Below are 10,537 nucleotides of genomic sequence, written 5' to 3'. Positions count from 1 at the left end.
AAGTTTTTTTGTTTTTCTCATGAAGAACGTATGTTCTAAGTTTTAGCTTTCTAACTTCTTGGGAAGTAAGAGAATTAGTAAAGAGTGAGTGAGAACTTTTTCCTTTTATATATCTGTCTTTTATATAACTGTCTTTTATATATCTGTCTTTTATGTATCTGTCCTTTATATTGTATCTGTCTTTTATATATCTGTCTCTTATATTTCAGCGAATCTGTATATATACAGCTTCTCTGAATCTATTTTTTAAAAACTTGCATTTGTATTTTTATAAAAGGAGATATTCTGAGCACATACGAAAATCAGAAATATCAAGAGAAAAAGCTAAAAAATCAGGGCAAAATTTATGATTTGAATTTTATGAAGAAAATCAGAACAACTACTACACCCTGTATTAAATATGTTCTTAAACCACGGAATATTCCCAGCTATATGTTGAACAATTTTGTTTTAATTTATGTAAGTTTAAACCTTATAAATTATCGTGAGAGTTTCTGATTTGCATTCAAGTTTTTCAAAAAAATAAACGTTTTTTTTTTCTTTAATTCCATTATTTTTATAATTTAAATATTTATTTTTTACGTTATGTATTATGTTTTTTTAATGAATTCTAATAGTTAGAAGAAATAATTTGCTGCCTTTTAGGGGTCAACCTAAAGATAAAAGTGCCCAGTGGTCCTTCAGTCACAAAGGTAGTGCAACCCTACTTTTAATCATACTAAAACAATGTTGCAATATTAACAATAATAGATTTTTCTTATAACTTCTTAACAATGCGACTCTTACTTCTTCGATACTTCTTAACAATAGCATCGCTAAAAGTAAAGACATTTTTAATTGTTAAGAAAATGTTGCTAAGTGAAATCATTGTTCTAAACGCAACAATGGCAGTATTAAAAGATATTTTTGCCATTCCAAAACTTGTATTTGGGGTGATAACTTGATTTTTATTCAAGAGTTTTCAAAAAGCGATTTTGATTCCATTATGGAATATTTTCAACGGATAAAGCGATTTTTCGCTAATTTGTGCTGCTGTGGCGGCGATGGTGAAGTTGATGATGGTGAGGATGATGATTTGGATTTTCAGGTAAATGGTAACAATCCCCATACAAATACCAACGTGTGTTATACCCTTTATTTGCATACTCATGCCTGTACAATATTAGTGTTTTAGCTATTGTAGCTTCATTGCCAGTTATTACATTCAGCAAAAATAAAATATAAAAAATTGCCGAGTATCTCTCATCAGCTGCAATCAAAATTTTGTTTTTGGCTTAGAAAATGGGTAGAAATGGATATCGATTAAGTCAATTGTCGCCAGTTTTTTATTACTTTATTTTTATTAAACTGAGTAAAAGGGCTCTAGTTCCTTTTTTTCGCATAATTTTTTTTAAATATTTTGTCCTTCCTCATACAGTAATTCAGTTTATATATTTTTGTATATTTAATGTAAATTGCATCTCATTTCTTTAATATGCATGGATATATTCTTATAGACTTATTTGCCAGATGTAAATTTAGGGATGAAATATTTCAAATGAAAGTTTTGTTTAATGTAGGGGACTTTACAAGGAAATTTTTTGTGATAGCAAAATTAGTAATTTTTAAAAAAAATTTTAACCATCAAAATTGGTTTCCAGCATTAAGTGCCATGTTACACCAAGTACAACTGATTGTTAGAGCGTAGAATTGGGTGTCCCTTCTATTAGTCACTGTATCTCGGAGTTTTTATTGTATATAAAACTACTATTATCTTTATTTCATATTAGAAAATCTCACCTTTAAATAACTTTTTTCTTGCCTTATGACAAAGCATTTTTAAAAAAATCACAAAAATGAGAAAGGCACTGAAATATAAATTTTCACACTACTGATTTCAAATACAAACAACTTTTCAAACCACTATTATTTGTCAAGAGCGACGTTAAATATTTTCATGTTGATGTAATCCTGATAAAAAAACTACTTAATTTCATATTTCTTTCAGCCAAAGATTGCTGAAACTTTGAGATGTGTGGAATCAATTGATTCTATTCATGATTTCTCATACAAAGATGGTAATCCTTTATTTCTCTATAAATTCCTGTTAATCTATGAAATCAGTTGATGATTATTCATATATATATATATATATATATATATATATATATATATATATATATATATATATATATATATATATATATATATATATATATATATATATATATATATATATATATATAATTACTATCACATTCTTTCTTGCTGCTTTGACATACTGCTTTAATTTGTTTGACAACACAGTGTTCCCTTGATAAAACTAAATTAACTGGTATCGAAAGAAATAATTAGTTTCTGTGTTTTGAGTGTATCCTTTACCAGGAAGAAAGTGATTAAGATGATAAGCAATAAAAATCTATTGCTTACAAATTAAAGTCTGTAGTTTACAAACCTAAAAGGAACATCTTCCACAGCATCAATACTGTCATTCGTCTGGAAAAACAATGATCTGCCCAAAAAGTTCTTGTGACAGGAATAGAAAAAATTCTCAATGAACTTCATTAAATTTAACTAAACTTCGTGTGTTTTCATATGCTCGTTAAACTTTTGTATTTTGGGTGAACTCTTTGCCAGACATAAAGTGATTAATGTGGCAATACAAATGAAATTCTATAGATAAGAAGTCAGTGAATAATCAGGATACGAGTACAAGGAGTGAATAAGGAGGACGAGGCAACACTTCAAAACAAAAAACATTGTCTGCATTATCTGTTGCGTGGAATGCGAGAGGGTATCGTCTTGCAGTTCAAGAGCTTTGTAGCTATTAGTCAAAGACAGTACAATCAGATGAATACCTAGCACTGTCAACATCTCGTAACATGTTTTCCAAAATTAGCTTCATATACAGAATATTCACTTAACAATGGTTCAACATTCATTTTTCAGATCCATATAGCATGTAGAAAGCATTATTAATCATTTCCTTTTGGTTAATTCACTGACAGTATTATTCTTGAGGACTGGAATTTATTTTGGAAAATGATTCCTACTCCGATTTTGCTAAAAGAAGGAGTTGAAAAATCACAATGCAATATCACCAATTTTTTTTTCCAAATGGAGGGGGGGAGGCTGCTATATACGCATCATCACTTTGCGTTGATATTGGACGTTTCATTTTCACCAATTCGATTAAATAAAGTAGGAAAGGAGAAACTACAGTGACGTACATTATTTAAAGTTCTCGATGGTAAGAAAATTTTAATTTTGAATAAAAATAAGATTATATTAAAAACATTAAGGTTCTTGGTAAACAATAATTATTAGTTTCATTTCGATGCTACCACTTGCACTTATTTAAAAAATTTCAATATTTTCTTTTTATTTTCTAAAAAGGCATCAGTGATGAGTTAAGTTCAATTGAAGGAACTGAAGCTAATGCAATTGAATGCGATGATGACCTGAAAGTTCCGACTGATGAGGAACTTTTTGACATGCTTGGGGTCAATGTGAGACTAATGTTGGTTGATGAAAAGGAATCATCAACTGTGGATAATTTTGTCAGCTTAGGAGAAGTGTTGACGGATGATGAGCTGCTTGATATGCTCCATGTCAACTTACAATCAATGTTGACTGATAAAACTGAGCTGGCAGCTGTGGAAAATTCAGTCGATTTCGGAGAAGTGTTGACTGATGCAGAATTACTCGGTATGCTTGATGCATTTAATGGGCCAGAGGTTACTTCAGCCGAGTCTCAAAATGAGCAGTCTTCCCCTGGCAAAGAAGTTTGCGTTGCAAACATTGGAAATGATCCTTTGGCTCAAATTACTGAAAACATAGGCTTCATCATGGAACATCTAACTGATGTATTCATTGCTGCTAAAAAGAGAGGAAGCCTGATAGTGGAAATCGATGATCCTAGGTTTGATCATGTGATAGAAAAGTTAGGGCTTACAAACCCTGTTCAAATCGCATTTTTGGATTTGATTTTTGATGTTTCAAAAGAAATTTTGATGGATATATATCGGTGAGTAAGGAACTTTCTTTAAAAGTTCTGATATAGAATTGAAGGGCTTGGAGATATGTTAATATAAGCCACATTTTTAAATTGTTCAAGAGAGTATTTTTAGTGTAAATTTTTGCAGTTTTCATGTAGGCAATAAAGCGTTTGCCTTCATTGAGTCCTTATTTAGTAGAAATATAGGAAACTTGTAAAATACTTATCTGAAAGAAATACTAAGATATAATCTCTGTAGGGAAAAGTATTGTTTACCACAAAATTTCCTCAATCATTCAACTAACTTTAAAGACATAATCTGTTAAAGTTAAAATTTTGCATCATAACACCACATTTAGAATTTTTTAACTATAAAATTCTTATAAAACAATTATTGCTTATTGCTTTTTTTGTTCCACAGTATTTTCTAAGATTAATGTTTAAAAATATACAGTTTTGTGGACCAATAGTTCTGGTTCAAAGAAACAAAATATTTATGTCCATATTGATCTTGTCTGGATTTCTTTTTCTTTGACAGCACTATATATTTTTAAAAACACTCCGAGAAACATTTATTTTGAATCATATTAGTGACAAAAATTTAAAAGAAAATTAAATTCTCCTTTAAAGAGAATAATAACTAATAACTCCATGAATCAATATTTTTTGTAATGAAAATGGAATAAAAGGTATTTTGTACATTTATGAACACAAAAAAATTAGGTTTCTGGAATCAAAAATAAAAATTAAAAATTCTTATGAGATTTTCTGTAAATTTAAGTTTTAATTTTTTTAATTTTTACAGTCATATTACGTTTATACACATTTGTCACACTGGTTCGAATTACTTTTTGTAAGATAAACATAGCATGCAGGGCAACGGGTAAAATAAAATTATTTCTTAAGAAGAGAAATAATGTTGTACATGAATCATACAGATTTCTAAAGCCCATCCTCTAAGATTATAATGACACAGAGCAGACATGCGACTGTAACGGCAAAAAAGCCTTCGTAGCTGGAGTAGACAAACAATAGCAACTGGTTAAATACAGAGCGAGTTTATTTTTTAATGAATTAGTTTTTTTATTCATGATGTTTTAATTTCTAACAATAATTAACCATAGTATAACTTGATTTTGTATTACAGTGTAAGAAAAAAAGTTTTTACGCTTAAATCTGCTTCAAACTTTTCAAAACAAAAAATTGCCAAACATGGTTAAACGTTTTTTTAACAATCTATAAGTTCTTTTTCTTCGCATTTTGCCTAAATTGGCTGAAAAAGCTTTTTATAATTTAAATATTTTTTTAAACATTTTATGGAGAAAAAAAATATTATAGTAATCTCTCACTGGTGAAAATTGGCTTTTGCAAATATTTTCTTTGGTGAATCTCTGAAAATGTTAAGTGGAAAATAACTAAATTTAATTAACTTTTCATCATCAATACATACGGATTTTAAACATAAGGTGAAAAAGAAATGATGTTTATCAAATATTCCAAACGCTCTTCAATATCATCAACAACGTCATGGTAACACATTATACAAATTTTATTTTATTTCTGGACTTAAACTGTGTCACATCTAGTTAAAATAATTTCCTAACATTTATTTAATATCTCTTTAGAGAAGCACAGGAAATGCCTCAACCATGGCTAAAGCCAAAGAGGTTAACTCCTAAGCCAACTTTCCCGTGTGACAAAGATAAAATATTACCCGTGCTTCAGAAAGAAGTGGAAAAGGCTTTAGGGCTCTTACCAAATCCTCAAACAAACGCATGGGAAAATAAGAGACCTCCATGGTCCATTATGAAACTAGGTAGCAAGGATAGAGACCTTGTGGATTACATTTTAATAAATGAGATCAAAGAGGAAGAACCTGATTGGGTCAATTATGATGAGGAGGAAGTAATGGTTAAGATGCAAATTGCCGATTCCATATTGGATTCATTGATAGATGATACCATTACTACTCTGAAAAAGATAGAGGAAAATCTGGATAGTCAAACATCTGGTTTTCCTTGATTGGAAGAGTGTGTTGTATTAAAATTACTTATCTGGATTTGATAAATGGACTGGAATTGGATTTGATAAGTGGACTGGAACTGGATTATAAAAATTGTGATCAAGATTAAGTAGCGGCCAAGTTCTAAACAGCCGATTTCTTACTTGATCTTTCGATAATTTCAAAAATGAAAAAAGTGAATTGTAATCAGACTGCAAGTTGGAGTAATGATCAAATTTGAAATACCCACTTGAAAAAGCATGTCGAAAATATAAACAGGTAAATATTTTGTTTTCATTGGTATGAACGGTGTGTTATATTTAATTACGATATTTATTTTTTTGCTATTCTAAATTACTATGGCTACATGATGTTGCAAATCTGCATCGCTGCATGGTGTTGTCATTGTTGTATAAACTTATTAAGCTCGATCCACATTCCGCTTACGGTTAGAAAGCCACGGCTAGCTTATTATTGCTTATCCTTTGAGGCGATATTTTCTGGCAAATGAGTTTTTGTTATAAAAAAAAATTATGGTTTCAACTCTAACTAAGTGATTGTAAAGTTTGTTATCTTCATTTGTTAATTTATTTAAATATATGATTAATTTTGCTACAGGATTATTTTAGCAGAATAAATTACTAAATTACGCATACACAAGAGTTGCGGACCATCATGTATTTTTCACAAGCAAATGGCTTCTTTTAACTTGTTACAACACAAAACATTGAAAAGTCCACAACAAATTATAAAGCGAGGATTTGGAGGAGCGCAACAGTTGAATGAAAAATAAATTAAACAAAAAATATTTTTGACAATTCTCTCCTCTTTAGCTTTTGAGAAATATTCTGAGAGACGTGTAATATAGATTAAAAACTTTATGTTGTTGCTTAATATCATTTCAATAAATAGGTGAATCTCTATTGTTTTTATCAAATAATGTATTAAAAGAAACTAATTCTATTTCTTTATTATCTCCTTTAGAATACAAAGATTCCCCAGCTACAGAAGAATCTTTCAATTTCTAAAAAAAAAAAAAAAAAATAAATAAAAAATAAAAAAATAAAAAAAATTTATATCATTAGAAGATAAAAATTACAAAGCTGCAGAAGATCAATTCAATTTCTAGAAAGGAAAATTCATAACAACGTGACTATTGTAAAAGAAATTATTTAAAAAATCATTATATTAATAAAATAATTATAAATAAAAAAAACACAAAAAAAAAATTCTGACTCTCTGTTTTTATTCCCTTGCTTTAAGTTTTCAAATAAGTGGATAATTTAGTACTTTTCCATTTCACCTGCCCAAGTGATTAAGTTCTACTGTTTTTCCAAGTGATTAAGTTCTATTGTTATTTCAGTTGACAGCTAATTTGAGAATCCGTATTTCTGTATCATGGTATACGACAGAATAATCGTCAAATTTCGGAAACATCCAGCAGCAACCTGCGAAAAAAGGGGGGAACGGGACTAATTCGAAGGGTTTAACTCCTAGCCAACCCTAGGTAAACCTTTAAATGCATTTTTTTTTAAAAAAGATTTAAAATCCATTTTGAGCGACAGATCACGATACGGAAATATCGCTATTTTTAACAATAAATATAAAAATAAATGCAATAGATGAATTTACTAGGACAGGTAAAATGGAAAAGAACCGTTATTTTATCATTCATAAGAAATTGTAAGCTTTGATAAATTATTAATTAAAAACTATAAGAAACTGCCTTATTTTGATGAAGTCAATTGTGGTGTTTTTACAACAGCCCGTTGTGGGCCAAGGCGGTCATGGAGGTTTAAACTTCAAATTTCGTATCCATCGGCATGATTGCGACAATATAGTCAGCATTGAACACAGGCTGGTACCCTCCTATCTGAAGATGGATGGGTTTTAATCTGCCACAGGAGATCGAACCCTAGTTTTCCATTATGACAGTTCAGTGCCTTAACCACTGAGCTATTGCGGCCCTAGCAAAATATTTTATTATTATTTTTTTCAATTAAAAAAGTAGGAAAGAGAAAAAGTTCTTTACTTCTTTATTTTTTTTAAAAAAAAGAGAAAGAAACCTTTATCACTAAAATTCATGAGTTTATTCTCAAAATATACCAAAAAGATAACTGATGAACAAAAGGAACACAAAGAGCTACGTAACAGAAATAACTTGTAAATTCTTAAGTAGTTATGATAGAAATAATAATGAAAATGCAGTTAAATGAAAGTAAAAGTATCCCTACATTAACAATTTAAAATGGGTGTGTGTCATTGTATTATTAAGTGGACACAACAAGCGAAACGGTGACCATATGGTGCCTTTTAACCTTGTAGCCGTTTTGCATGTTCTATCTGGGGGCATCAAATGAGCTTTTTTAGGTTCACTCCCGTTTCCGCAGCATGATAAACATCAAACGCATGACGTCAGATAAAACAAAAGCCATGAAAATCGTACATCGAAATATATGTAAACATTTTTTTCATCAATATACACTTATTTTTTGTAATAAGCTTTATATTTGTTAAAGTTTTAACACAGACTCTCAAAAATAAACAACTTTCTGAATAGCACGAACATTTAAATCGAGGAGGCAGTACATTTAAAATAATTTTATTCTAAAAACTCAAAAAAACACGACTTCGGTACCAAGACTACCAGCGCGCAATATCGAACCAGGGGTGAAAGCGAGACGGAAAAGAGGAAAGGCTGGTAGTAAAACCATTTCAGTTATAGCTAGTTTTGGGGAGGGGTTTACTTATTCTTTTTTTAAATTTTTCAACAATATCTACTTTATCTTGGAAAAGAAGCAATTTTATATGTATGCCAGAATTATAAAAGAAATCTTGATAGTTACAGATATTTCATTTTTTTCGAAAAAAATGCTGGAATGAAATGTTTTACGTACCAGGTTTTTCTCTTTTCCGTCTTGCTATATAAGGGCTTTCACCCATGTATCGAACACTTTACGTAGAGCAGTTTTACGAGCACCGATATTCCACACGCTCGGTCTCTTCGCATTCTGATCAATTTGGTCACAGATCTTATAAAACTTGGAGGGTAGATTATTATTCATATAATAACCGCGTTTTGCGACCAGATAGGTCACCTTTCAGAATAATAAGTTTAGCATTTATAATCCTATGGTAGTTAAGCCGAATGCCAAAAACACAGCTGTATTTATACATATTCCAATTCTTCAAACTTTCCTCTAATCTTAACACCTTTGTTTTAAAAACTAACTAGTGAGTAAGAATTGTTGCAACTTAATTATTATTTTGAGGTTAGTTATTTAATATATCGTTTACTAGTTTTGAAAATTACATGAAGCAAATTTTTTTACCATCTAGCTGTTGCCCGCGGCTTTGTTCGCCCACACGCAAGTATTTTGATTTCAATTTTGATGTTTTCGCGAGGTGTCCACGATATTGTCAATGTTCTTTATGTATTGAATTTTAGTAATAATTTAAAGTCTGTGAGGCAGTCCTTTAACCACACTAACCACCATAAGTATGAGCTTAGTAGGCAGCAGAAGTATTTAAATTATTTTCGTCTTTATCGTGCGATAAGATAGAAAATTCATTCCAATGCTCCCAATACACTACTTTTCCACGCACCTCTAAAGTCTTATTTTAAAAATACGATACGATACGACCGATTTCGCTCAAATTTCGTATTTTGCCATGCAAAATTGCATTTTTTAAAACGATGTGAAAAATTGTGTACCTAACTATTCAAACTCTTTTCGACTATATAATTAAATAAAATAATAAACTATTATAAATATTTGCTGAAAGTTATTTTTTGCATTAAATTATCTTTGGATAAACTAATTTTACAATTGTGTGCAAAAAATTTTCAATTACTTATTCTCGAGATACGGCGAAATACGTATAAAGTAAAATTAACTTTAATGAGTTCAACCCTTGCACCCAGACTGCTGGTGCAGAATTTTGGGTATTTCCTATATTTTGGGGGCCTGGCATCCGAATCGTCCAAAAAAAAGAGTATATGATATTACAGAGAAAGTACGTTTTTGTTTCTGATTTCGTAGCTTAAAATAACGTCTGCACTAATTAATTAGCATATTTGAGATTACCTCCTCGTGTCATGATTCCTTACTAATATTTCATTGAAAAAAATTCAGAAGAGATACTTTTTTTCCTGGTTAATTCATTAACAATTGTGCATCATTTGACTCTTATGTAGGTGTCGAAAAAGGCAAATAAAATTCTTATCGTCATGCAGATGGTTATTTTCACAACCATTTTTAAAGCAATGAAATCCATTTTATGAGCTAATGTGTCACTTTTATGCATACATAGAATGCACTCTTTAAAAAATTTTGGATCAAATTGTCGTAAAAATTATAGGCTCTCTGGTTCAACCTCTATAAATTCCATTTTCTAATAAAATCCATTTTTTAAGTAAAAAAATTTTTAACGTAATTTTTATAGTAATATATATTTAATTGCAGTGATTCAACAATTTCACAGTGAATATTACAGTACAAATTTCGGCTTGTCAGATTTTTTGTTCCGTAAAATATTGCAGTAAAAATGATTTTTAT

The sequence above is a fragment of the Parasteatoda tepidariorum genome, chromosome 4 (genome assembly GCF_982258835.1).
Source record: "Parasteatoda tepidariorum strain Cologne lab strain chromosome 4, Ptep-v5.0, whole genome shotgun sequence".
NCBI classification, from domain to species: Eukaryota; Metazoa; Arthropoda; class Arachnida; order Araneae; family Theridiidae; genus Parasteatoda; species Parasteatoda tepidariorum.
Note: the sequence above shows the minus strand (reverse complement) of the source record.